This window comes from Gorilla gorilla, chromosome Y (assembly GCF_029281585.2).
Source record: "Gorilla gorilla gorilla isolate KB3781 chromosome Y, NHGRI_mGorGor1-v2.1_pri, whole genome shotgun sequence".
Taxonomy (NCBI): domain Eukaryota; kingdom Metazoa; phylum Chordata; class Mammalia; order Primates; family Hominidae; genus Gorilla; species Gorilla gorilla.
The window spans coordinates 23,803,434-23,817,248 of record NC_073248.2 but is presented as its reverse complement, the minus strand read 5'-3'; positions in this window follow the sequence as shown (position 1 = coordinate 23,817,248).

Below are 13,815 nucleotides of genomic sequence, written 5' to 3'. Positions count from 1 at the left end.
CAGAAACCACGTTGTGATGTGTGTATTCCACTCACAGAGTTTAACCTTTCTTTTCATAGAGCAGTTTGGTAACACTCTGTTTGTAACATCTGCAAGTGGATATTTGGACCTCTTTGAGGATTTCGTTGGAAACGGGATTTCTTCATCTAATGCCCTGCAGAAGAATTCTCAGTAACTACGTTGGGTTGAGTGTGTTCAGCTCACACAGTTTAATCTTCTTTTAGACAGAACAGATTTGCAACCCTCTTTTTGTGGAATTTACAAGTGGAGATTTCAAGCGGTTTGTTGTGAAAGGTAGAAAACGAAATATCTTACAATAAAAATTACAGAGAATCATTCTTAGAAACCACGTTGTGATGTGTGCGTTCCACTCTCAGAGTTTAACCTTTCTTTCATGGAGGAGTTTGGAAACAATCTGTTTGTAACTTCTGCAAGTGGATCCTTGACCTCTTGTGGATTTCGTTGGAAACGGGATTTCTTCATCTAATGCTAGACAGAAGAATTCTCAGTAACTTCCCTGGTTTGCGTGTACTCAACTCACAGAGTTGAACCTTCCTTTAGACAGAGAAGATTGGAAACACTCTTTTTGCGGAAATTTCAAGTGGAGATTTCAAGGAATTTGGAGCCAATGGAAGAAAAGGAAATATCTTCGTATGAAAACTACAGAGAATCATTTTCAGAAACCACCTTGTGATGTGTGCGTACCACTCACAGAGTTTAACCTTTCTTACAATAGAGCAGTGTGGAAACACTCTGTTTGTAACGTCTGGATGTGGATATTTGGAACTCTTTGAGGGTTTCGTTGGAAACAGGATTTCTTCATCTAATGCTACAGAGAAGAATTCTCAGTAACTTCTTTGAGTTGAGTGTATTCAACTCACAGAGTTGAACCATCCTTTACAGAGAGCAGATTTGAAACACTCTTTTTATCGAATTTGCAAGTGGAGATTTCAAGCGCTTTTCGGCCACAGGTAGAAAAGGAAGTATCTTCTTATATAAACTACAGAGAATCATTTTCAGAAACCACGTTTTGATGTGTGTATTCCACTCACAGAGTTCAACCTTTCTTTTCATAGAGCAGTTTGGTAACACTCTGTTTGTAACATCTGCAAGTTGATATTTGGACCTCTTTGAGGATTTCGTTGGAAACGGGATTTCTTCATCTAATGCCCTGCAGAAGAATTCTCAGTAACTACTTTGGGTTGAGTGTGTTCAGCTCACACAGTTGAATCTTCTTTTAGACAGAACAGATTTGAAACCCTCTTTTTGTGGAATTTACAAGTGGAGATTTCAAGCGGTTTGTTGTGAAAGGTAGAAAACGAAATATCCTACAATAAAAATTACAGAGAATCATTCTCAGAAACCACGTTGTGATGTGTGCGTTGCACTCTCAGAGTTTAACCTTTCTTTAATGGAGGAGTTTGGAAACAATCTGTTTGTAACTTCTGCAAGTGGATACTTGGACCTCTTGAGGATTTCGTTGGAAACGGGATTTCTTCATCTAATGCTAGACCGAAGAATTCTCAGTAACTTCCCTGGTTTGCGTGTACTCAACTCACAGAGTTGAACCTTCCTTTAGACAGAGAAGATTGGAAACACTCTTTTTGCGGAAATTGCAAGTGGAGATTTCAAGGAATTTGGAGCCAATGGAAGAAAAGGAAATATCTTCGTATGAAAACTACAGAGAATCATTTTCAGAAACCACCTTGTGATGTGTGCGTACCACTCACAGAGTTTAACCTTTCTTTCCATAGAGCAGTGTGGAAACACTCTGTTTGTAACGTCTGGATGTGGATATTTGGACCTCTTTGAGGGTTTCGTTGGAAACGGAATTTCTTCATCTAATGCTAGAGAGAAGAATTCTCAGTAACTTATTTGAGTTGCGTGTATTCAACTCACAGAATTTAATCTTCTTTTAGACAGAACAGATCTGAAACAATCTTTTGATCGTATTTACAAGTGGAGATTTCAAGCGCTTTTCGACCACAGGTAGAAAAGGAAACATCTTCGTATAAAAACTACAGAGAATCATTTTCAGAAACCATCTTGTGATGTGTGTGTTCCACTCACAGAGTTTAACTTTTCTTTTCATAGAGCAGTTTGGAAACACTCTGTTTGTAACATCTGAAAGTGGATATTTGGAACTCTTTGAGGATTTCATTGGAAACGGGATTTCTTTATCTAATGCTAGACAGAGGAATCCTCAGTAAATACTTTGGGTTGCATTTATTCAACTCACAGAGTTGAACCTTCTTTTAGACAGAACAGATTTGAAACCCTCTTTTTGTGGATTTACAAGTGGAGATGTCAAGCTCTTTGTTGTCAAAGGTGGAAAAGGAAATATCATCCTTTAAAAATCCAGGAGAATCATTCTCAGAACCCACGTTCTGATGTGTGAGTTCCACTCATAGAGTTTAACCTTTCTTTCATGGAGCACTTTGGAAACACTCTGTTTGTAAAGTCTCCAAATGGATATTTGGACCTCTTGAGGATTTCGTTGGAAACGGGATTTCTTCATCTAACACTAGACAGAAGAATCCTCAGTAACTTCTTTGGGTTGCGTGTACTCAACTCACAGAGTTGAACCATCCTTGAGACAGAGCAGATTTGAAACTCTCTTTTTGTGGAATTTGCAAGTGGAGATCTCATACGCTTTGGGGCCAATGGCAGAAAAGGAAATATCTTCCTATAAAAACTAGAGAGAATCATTCTCAGAAACCACCGCATTGTGATGTGTGCGTTCCACTCACAGCGTTTAACCTTTCTTTTCATAGAGAAGTTTGGAAACACTCTGTAACGTCTTCAAGTGGATAATTGGGCTTGTTTGAGGATTTCGTTGGAAACGGGATTTCTTCTTCTAATGCTACACAGAAGAATTCTCAGTAACTACTTTGAGTTGCGTGTATTCAACTCACAGAGTTGAACCATCCTTTACAGAGAGCTGATTTGAAACACTCTTTTTATCGAATTTGCAAGTGGAGATTTCAAGCGATTTTCGGCCACAGGTAGAAAAGGAAATATCTTCTTATATAAACAAGAGAGAATCATTCTCAGAAACCACTTTGTGATGTGTGCATTCCACTCACAGAGTTTAACCTTTCTTTCATAGGGCAGTTTGGAAACACTCTGTTAGTAACGTCTGCAAGAGAATAATTTGACCTCCTTCAGGATTTCGTTGCAAACGAGATTTCTTCATCTAATGCTAGACAGAAGAATCCTCAGTAACTTCTTTGGGTTGCGTGTCTTCTACTCACAGACTTTAACCATCCTTGATACAGAGCAGATTTGAAACACTCTTTTAGTGTAATTAGCAAGTGGAGATCTCATGCGCTTTGGGGCCAAAGGCAGAAAAGGAAATATCTTCCTATAAAAACTAGAGAGAATCATTCTCAGAAACCACCACATTGTGATGAGTGCGTTCCCCTCACAGCGTTTAACCTTTCTTTTCATAGAGCAGTTTGGAAACACTCTGTAACGTCTGCAAGTGGATAATTGGACTTCTTTGAGGATTTCGTTGTAAACTGGATTTCTTCATCTAATGCTAGACCGAATAATTCTCAGTAACTGCTTTGGGTTGCGTGTATGCAACTCACAGAGTTTTACCTTCTTTGAGACAGAACAGAGTTGAAACACTCTTTTTGTGGAATTTACAAGTGGAGATTTCAAGCCCTTTGATGTGAAAGTTAGAAAAGTAAATGTATTCCTATAAAATCTCCAGGGAATCATTCTGAGAAACCACGTTTTGATGTGTGCATTCCACACATAGAGTTTAACCTTTCTTTCATGGAGCAGTTTGGAATCACTCTGTTTGTAAATTCTGCAAGTGGATACTTGGACGTCGTTGAGGATTTCGTTGGAAACGTGTTTTCTTCATCTAGTGCTAGACAGAAGAATCCGCACCAACTTCCTTGCGTTGCGTGTGTTCAGCTCACAGACTTGAACCTTCCTTTAGAGAGAGCAGATTTGAAACACTCTTTTTGTGGAATTTGCAAGTGGAGATTTCAAGCACTTTGGGGCGAATTGTAGAAAAGGAAATATCTTCGTATATAAATTAGAGAGAATCATTCTCAGAAACCACATTGTGTTGTGTGTGTTCCACTCACTGCGTTTAACCTTTCTGCTCATAGAGCAGTTTGGAAACACTCTGTTTGTAACGTCTGCAAGTGGATAATTGGACCTCCTTGAGGATTTCGTTGGAAACGGGATTTCTTCATCTAATGCTAGACAGAAGAATTCTCAGTAACTTCTTTGAGATGCGTGTATTCAACTCAGAGAGTTGAATCTTCTTTTAGACAGAACAGATTTGAAACACTCTTTTTATCGAATTTACAAGTGGAGATTACAAGCGCTTTTCGGCCACAGGGAGGAAAGGAAATATCTAAGTATAAAAACTACAGAGAATCATTTTCAGAAACCATCTTGTGATGTGTGCGTTCCACTCACAGAGTTTAACTTTTCTTTTCATAGAACAGTTTGGAAACACTCTGTTTGTAACATCTGCAAGTGGATATTTGGACCTATTTCAGGATTTCATTGGAAACGGGAATTCTTCATCTAATGCTAGACAGAGGAATCCTCAATAAATTCTTTGCATTGCGTTTATTCAACTCACAGGGTTGAACCTTCTTTTAGACAGAACAGATTTGAAACCCTCTTTTTGTGGAATTTACAAGTGGAGATTTCAAGCGGTTTGCAGTCAAAGGTTGAAAACGAAATATCTTACGATAAAAATTCCAGAGAATCATTCTCAGAAACCACGTTGTGATGTGTGCGTTCCACACACAGAGTTTAACCTTTCTTTCATGGAGGAGTTTGGAAACATTCTGTTTGTAATTTCTGCAAGTGGATACTTCGACCTCTTCAGGAATTGTAGGAAAAGAGATTTCTTCTTCTAATGCTAGACAGAAGAATTGTCAGTAACTTCCCTGGGTTGCGTGTACTCAACTCACAGAGTTGAACCTTCCTTTAGACAGAGAAGATTGGAAACACTCTTTTTGCGGAAATTGCAAGTGGAGATTTCAAGGAATTTGGAGACAATGGAAGAAAAGGAAATATCTTCGTATGAAAATTACAGAGAATCGTTTTCAGAAACCACCTTGTGATGTGTCCGTACCACTCACAGAGTTTAACCTTTCTTTCCATAGAGCAGTGTGGAAACACTCTGTTTGTAACGTCTGGATGTGGATATTTGGACGTCTTTGAGGGTTTCGTTGGAAACGGGATTTCTACATCTAATGCAAGAGAGAGGAATTCTCAGTAACTTCTTTGAGTTGCGTGTATTCAACTCACAGAGTTGAATCTTCTTTTAGACAGAACAGATCTGAAACACTCTTTTGATCTTATTTACAAGTGGAGATTTCAAGCGATTTTCGACCACAGGTAGAAAAGGACATATCTTCGTATAAAAACTACAGAGAATCATTTTCAGAAACCATCTTGTGATATGTGCATTCCACTCACAGAGTTTAACTTTTCTTTTCATAGAGCAGTTTGGAAACACTCTGTTTGTAACATCTGCAAGTGGATATTTGGACCTCTTTGAGGATTTCATTGGAAACGGGATTTCTTCATCTAATGCTAGACAGAGGAATCCTCAGTAAATTCTTTGCGTTGCGTTTATTCAACTCACAGAGTTGAAACTTCTTTTAGACAGAACAGATTTGAAACACGCTTTTTGTGGATTTACAAGTGGAGATGTCAAGCTCTTTGTTGTCAAAGGTGGAAAAGGAAATATCATCCTTCAAAAATTCCAGAGAATCATTCTCAGAACCCACGTTAGATGTGTGAGTTCCACTCATAGAGTTTAACCTTTCTTTCATGGAGCAGTTTGGAAACACTCTGTTTGTAAAGTCTGCAAGTGGATATTTGGACCTCTTGAGGATTTCGTTGGAAACGGGATTTCTTCATCTAATGCTAGACAGAAGAATCCTCACTAACTACTTTGGGTTGCGTGTATTCAACTCACAGAGTTGAACCTTCATTGAGACTGAGCAGATTTGAAACAATCTTTTTGTGGAATTTGCAAGTGGAGATCTCATGCGCTTTGGGCCCAATGGCAGAAAAGGATATATCTTCCTATAAAAACTAGAGAGAATCATTCTCAGAAACCACCACATTGTGATGTGTGCGTTCCACTCACAGCATTTAACCTTTATTTTCATAGAGCAGTTTGGAAACACTCTGTAACGTCTGCAAGTGGATAATTGGACTTCTTTGAGGATTTCGTTGGAAACCTGATTTCCTCTTCTAATGCTACTCAAAAGAATTCTCAGTAACTTCTTTGAGCTGCATGTATACAACTCACAGAGTTGAACCATCCTTTACAGAGAGTAGATTTGAAACACTCTTTTTATCGAATTTGCAAGTGGAGATTTCAAGCGCTTTTCAGCCACAGGTAGAAAAGGAAATATCTTCTTATATAAACTAGAGAGAATCATTCTCAGAAACCACTTTAGGATGTGTGCGTTCCACTCACAGAGTTTAACCTTTCTTTTCATAGGGCAGTTTGGAAACACTCTGTTAGTAACGTCTCCAAGTGGATAATTGCACCTACTTGAGGATTTCGTTGTAAACGGGATTTCTTCATCTAATGCTAGACAGAATAATTCTCAGTAACTGCTTTGGGTTGCGTGTATGCAACTCACAGAGTTGAACCTTCTTTGAGACAGAACAGATTTGAAACACTCTTTTTGTGGAATTTACAAGTGGAGATTTCAAGCGCTTTGATGTGAAAGTTAGAAAAGGAAATGTCTTCCTATAAAATCTCCAGAGAATCATTCTGAGAAACCACGTTTTGATGTGTGCATTCCACCCATAGAGTTTAACCTTTCTTTCATGGAGCAGTTTGGAAACACTCTGTTTGTAAATTCTGCAAGTGGATACTTGGATGTCTTTGAGGATTTCGTTGGAAACGTGTTTTCTTCATCTAGTGATAGACAGATGAATCTGCACCAACTTCTTTGGGTTGGGTGTGTTCAGCTCACAGAGTTGAACCTTCCTTTAGAGAGAGCAGGTTTGAAACACTCCTTTGTGGAATTTGAAAGTGGAGATTTCAAGCACTTTGGGGCGAACAGTAGAAAAGGAAATATCTTCGTATATAAATTAGAGAGAAACATTCTCAGAAACCTCTTTGTGATGTGTGTGTTCCACTCAGCGTTTAACCTTTCTGTTCATAGAGCAGTTTGGAAACACTCTGTTTGTAACGTCTGCATGTGGATAATTGGAGCTCTTTGAGGAATTCGTTGGAAACGGGATTTCGTCATCTAATGCCTGACAGAAGAATTCTCAGTAACTTCTTTGAGTTGCGTGTATTCAACTCAGAGAGTTGAATCTTCTTTTAGACAGATAAGATTTGAAACACTCTTTTTATCGAATTTACAAGTGGAGATTTCAAGCGCTTTTCGGCCACAGGAAGGAAAGGAAATATCTGCGTATAAAAACTACAGAGATTCATTTTCATAAACCACGTTGTGATGTGTGCATTCCACTCACAGTGTTTAACCTTTCTTTTTCATAGAGCAGTTTGGGAACACTCTGTTTGTAACATCTGCAGGTGGATATTTGGACCTCTTTGAGGATTTCGTTGGAAATGGGATTTCTTCATCTAATGCTCGGCAGAAGAATTCTCTGTTACTACTTTGGGTTGAGTGTATTGAACTCACACAGTTGAATCTTCTTTTAGACAGAACAGATTCGAAACCCACTTTTTGTGGAATTTACAATTGGAGATTTCAAGAGGCTTGTTGTCTAAGGTAGAAAACGAAATATATTACAAGAAAAATTCCAGAGAATCATTCTCAGAAACCACGTTGTGATGTGTGCGTTCCACTCACAGAGATTAACCTTTCATTCATGGAGCAGTTTGGAAACATTCTGTTTGTAATTTCTGCCAGTGGACACTTGGACCTCTTGAGGATTTCGTAGGAAACGGGATTTCTTCATATAATGCTAGACAGAAGAATTCTCAGTAACTTCTTTGAGTTGCGTGTATTCAACTCAGAGAGTTGAATCTTCTTTTAGACATAACAGATTTGAGACACTCTTTTTGTCGAATATACAAGTGGAGATTTCAAGCACTTTTCAGCCACAGGGAGGAAAGGAAATATCTTCGTATAAAAACTACAGAGAATCATTTTCAGAAACCACGTTGTGATGTGTGCATTCCACTCACAGAGTTTAACCTTTCTTTTTCATAGAGCATTTTGGGAACACTCTGTTTGTAACATCTGCAAGTGGATATTTGGACCTCTTTGAGGATTTCGTTATAAACGGGTTTTCTTCATCTAATGCTCGGCAAAAGAATTCTAAGTAACTACTTTGGGTTGAGTGTATTCAACTCACACAGTTGAATCTTCTTTTAGACAGAACAGATTTGAATCCCACTTTTGTGGAATTTTCAAGTGGAGATTTCAAGCGGTTTGTTGTCAAAGGTAAAAAACGAAATATCTTACAATAAAAATTCCAGAGAATCATTCTCAGAAACCACGTTGTGATGTGTGCGTCCCACTCACAGAGTTTAACCTTTCTTTTCATAGGGCAGTTTGGAAACACTCTGTTAGTAAGGTCTGCAAGTGGATAATTGGACCTCCTTGAGGATTTCGTTGAAAACGGGATTTCTTCATCTAATGCTAGACAGAATAATTCTCAGTAACTGCTTTGGGTTGCGTGTATGCAGCTCACAGAAATGAACTTTCTTTTAGAGAGAACAGATTTGAAACACTCTTTTTGTGGAGTTTACCAGTGGAGATTTCAAAAACTTTGATGTGAAAGTTAGAAAAGGAAATGTCTTCCTATAAAATCTCCGGAGAATCATTCTGAGAAACCACGTTTTGATGTGTGCATTCCACCCATAGCGTTTAACCTTTCTTTCATGGAGCAGTTTGGAAAAACTCTGTTTGTAAATTCTGCAAGTGGATACTTGGACGTCTGTGAGGATTTTATTGGAAACGTGTTTTCTTCATCTAGTGCTAGGCAGAAGAATCAGCACCAACTTCTTTAGGTTGCGTGTGTTCAGCTCACAGAGTTGAACCTTCCTTTAGAGAGAGCAGATTTGAAACACTCTTTTTGTGGAATTTGCAAGGGGAGATTTCAAGCACTTTGGGGCGAATTGTAGAAAAGGAAACATCTTCGTATATAAATTAGAGAGAATCATTCTCAGAAACCACTTTGTTATGTGTGTGTTCCACTCACAGCGTTTAACCTTTCTGTTCATAGAGCAGTTTGGAAACACTCTGTTTGTAAAGTCTGCAAGTGGATAATTGGAGCTCTTTGAGGATTTCGTTGGAAACGGGATTTCCTCCTCTAATGCTAGACAGAAGAATTCACAGTAACTTCTTTGAGTTGCGTGTATTCAACTCAGAGAGTTGAATCTTCTTTTAGACAGAACAGATTTGAAACCCTCTTTTTATCGAATTTACAAGTGGAGATTTCAAGCGCTCTTTGGCCACAAGGAGGAAAGGAAATATCTTCGTATGAATACTACAGAGAATAATTTTCAGAAACCACGTTGTGATGTGTGCATTCCACTCACAGAGTTTAACCTTTCTTTTCATAGAGCAGTTTGGGAACACTCTGTTTGTAACATCTGCAAGTGGATATTTGGACCTCTTTGAGGATTTCGTTGGAAACGGGATTTCTTCATCTAATGCTTGACAGAAGAATTCTCAGTAACTACTTTGGGTTGAGTGTGTTCAACTCACACTGTTGAATCTTCTTTTAGACAGAACAGATTTGAAACCCTCTTTTTGTGGAATTTACCAGTGGAGATTTCAAGCGGTTAGTTGTCAAAGGTAGAAAACTAAATATCTTACAATAAAAATTCCAGAGAATCATTCTCAGAAACCACGTTGTGATGTATGCGTTCCACTCACAGAGTTTAACCTTTCTTTCATGGAGTAGTTTGGAAACATTCTGTTTGTAATTTCTGCAAGTGGATACTTGGACCTCTTGAGGATTTCGTTGGAAACGGGATTTCTTCATCTAATGCTCGACAGAAGAATTCTCAGTAACTTCTTCAAGTAGCGTGTATTCAACTCACAGAGTTGAATCTTCTTTTAGACAGAACAGATTTGAAACACTCTTTTGATCGTATTTACAAGAGGAGATTTCAAGCGCTTTTCGACCAAAGGTAGAAAAGGAAACAGATTCTTATAAAAACTACAGAGAATCATTTTCAGAACCCACTTTGTGATGTGTGAGTTGCACTCATAGAATTTAACCTTTCTTTCATGGAGCAGTTTGGAAACACTCTGTTTGTAAAGTTTGCAAGTGGATATTTGGACCTCTTGAAGATTTCATTGGAAACGGAATTTCTTCATCTAATGCGAGACAGAAGAATCCTCAGTAACTTCTTTGGTTTGCGTGTATTGAACTCACAGAGTTGAACCATCCTTGAGACAGAGCAGATTTGAAACACTCTTTTTGTGGAATTTGCAAGTGGAGATCTCATGCGCTTTGGGGCCAATGGCAGAAAAGGAAATATCTTCCTTTAAAAACTAGAGAGAATCATTCTCAGAAACCACTGCATTGTGATGTGTGCGTTCCACTCACAGCGTTTAACCTTTCTTTTCATAGAGCAGTTTGGAAACACTCTGTAACGTCTGCATGTGGATAATTGGATTTCTTTGAGGATTTCGTTGGAAACGGGATTTCTTCTTCTAATGCTACACAGAAGAATTCTCAGTAACTTCTTTGAGCTGCGTGTATTCAACTCACAGAGTTGAACCATCCTTTACAGAGAGCAGATTTGAAACACTCTTTTTATCGAATTTGCAAGTGGAGATTTCAAGCGCTTTTCGGCCACAGGTAGAAAAGGAAATATCTTCTTAAATAAACTAGAGAGAATCATTCTCAGAAACCACTTTGGGATGTGTGCGTTCCACTCACAGAGTTTAACCTTTGTTTTCATAGGGCAGTTTGGAAACACTCTGTTAGTAACGTCTGCAAGTGGATAATTGGACCTCCTTGAGGATTTCGTTGTAAACGGGATTTCTTCATCTAATGCTAGACAGAATAATTCTCAGTAACTGCTTTGGGTTGCGTGTATGCAACTCACAGAGTTGAACCTTCTTTGAGACAGAACAGATTTGAAACACTCTTTTTGTGGAATTGACAAGAGAAGATTTCAAGCGTTTTGATGTGAAAGTTAGAAAAGGAAATGTCTTCCTATAAAATCTCCAGAGAATCATTCTGAGAAACCACGTTTTGATGTGTGCATTCTACCCATAGAGTTTAACCTTTGTTTCAAAGAGCAGTTTGGAAACACTCTGTTCGAAATTCTGCAAGTGGATACTTGGACGTCTTTGAGGATTTCGTTGGAAGCTTGTTTTCTTCATGTAGTGCTAGACAGAAGAATCCGCACCAACTTCTTTGGGTTGCGTGTATTCAGCTCACAGAGTTGAACCTTCCTTTGGAGAGAGCAGATTTGAAACACTCTTTTTGTGGAATTTGGAAGTGGAGATTTCAAGCACTTTGGGGCTAATTGAAGAAAAGGAAATATCTTCGTATATAAATTAGAGAGAATCATTCTCAGAAACCACTTTGTGCTGTGTGTGTTCCACTCACAGCGTTTAACCTTTCTGTTCGTAGAGCAGTTTGGAAACAAACTGTAACGTCTGCAAGTGGATAATTGGAGCTCTTTGAGGATTTCGTTGGAAACGGGATTTCTTCATCTAATGTTAGACAGAAGAATTCTCTGTAGCTTCTTTGAGTTGCGTGTATTCAACTCACAGAGTTGAACCATCCTTTACAGAGAGCAGATTTGAAACACTCTTTTTATCGAATTTGCAAGTGGAGATTTCAAGCGCTTTTCGGCCACAGGTAGACAAGGAAATATCTTCTTATATAAACTAGAGAGAATCATTCTCAGAAACCACTTTGGGATGTGTGCGTTCCACTCACAGAGTTTAACCTTTCTTTTCATAGGGCAGTTTGGAAACACTCTGTTTGTAACATCTGCAAGTGGATATTTGGACCTCTTTGAGGATTTCATTGGAAACGGGATTTCTACATCTAATGCTAGACAGAGGAATCCTCAGTAAATACTTTGGGTTGCGTTTATTCAACTCACAGAGTTGAACCTTCTTTTAGACACAACAGATTTGAAACACTCTTTTTGTGGATTTACAAGTGGAGATGTCAAGCTATTTACTGTCAAAGGTGGAAAAGGAAATATCATCCTTTAAAAATCCCAGAGAATCATTCTCAGAACCCACATTGTGATGTGTGCGTTCCACTCACAGAGTTTAACCTTTCTTTCATGGAGCAGTTTGGAAACACTCTGTTTGTAAAGTCTGCAAGTGGATATTTGGACCTCTTGAGGATTTCGTTGGAAACGGGATTTCTTCATCTAATGCTAGACAGAAGAATCCTCAGTAACTTCTTTGGGTTGCGTGTATTCAACTCACAGAATTGAACGATCATTGAGACAGAGCAGATTTGAAACTCTCTGTTTGTGGAATTTGCAAGTGGAGATCTCATGAGCTTTGGCGCCAATGGCAGAAAAGGAAATATCTTCCTATAAAAACTAGAGAGAATCATTCTCAGAAACCACCGCATTGTGATGTGTGCGTTCCACTCACAGCGTTTAACCTTTCTTTTCAAAGAGCAGTTTGGAAACACTCTGTAACGTCTGCAAGTGGACAATTGGACTTCTTTGAGGATTTCGTTTGAAACGGGATTTCTTCTTCTAATGCTACACAGAAGAATTCTCAGTAACTTCTTTGAGTTGCGTGTATTCAACTCACAGAGTTGAACCATCCTTTACAGAGAGCAGATTTGAAACACTCTTTTTATCGAATTTGCAAGTGGAGATTTCAAGCGCTTTTCGGCCACAGGTGGAAAAGGAAATATCTTCTTATATAAACTAGAGAGAATCATTCTCAGAAACCACTTTGGGATGTGTGCGTTCCACTCACAGAGTTTAACCTTTCTTTTCATAGGGCAGTTTGGAAACACTCTGTTAGTAACGTCTGCAAGTGGATAATTGGACCTCCTTGAGGATTTCGTTGTAAACGGGATTTCTTCATCTAATGCTAGACAGAATAATTCTCAGTAACTGCTTTGGGTTTCGTGTATGCAACTCACAGAGTTGAACCTTCTTTGAGACAGAACAGATTTGAAACACTCTTTTTGTGGAATTTACAAGTGGAGATTTCAAGCGCTTTGATGTGAAAGTTAGAAAAGGAAATGTCTTCCTATAAAATCTCCAGAGAATCATTCTGAGAAACCACGTTTTGATGTGTGCATTCCACCCATACGGTTTAACCTTTCTTTCATGGAGCAGTTTGGAAACACTCTGTTTGTAAATTCTGCAAGTGGATACTAGGACGTCTTTGACGATTTCGTTGGAAACGTGTTTTCTTCATCTAGTGCTAGACAGAAGAATCCGCACCAACTTCTTTGGGTTGCGTGTGTTCAGCTCACAGAGTTGAACCTTCCTTTAGAGAGAGCAGATTTGAAACACTCTTTTTGTGGAATTTGCAAGTGGAGATTTCAAGCACATTGGGGCGAATTGTATAAAAGGAAATATCGTCGTATATAAATTAGAGAGAATCATTCTCAGAAACCACTTTGTGATGTGTGTGTTCCACTCACAGCGTTTAACCTTTCTGTTCGTAGAGCAGTTTGGAAACAAACTGTAACGTCTGCAAGTGGATAATTGGAGCTCTTTGAGGATTTCGTTGGAAACGGGATTTCTTCATCTAATGCTAGACAGAAGAATTCTCAGTACCATCTTTGAGTTGCGTGTATTCAACTCATTAGAGTTGAATCTTCTTTTAGACAGAACAGATTTGAAACACTCTTTTTATCGAATTT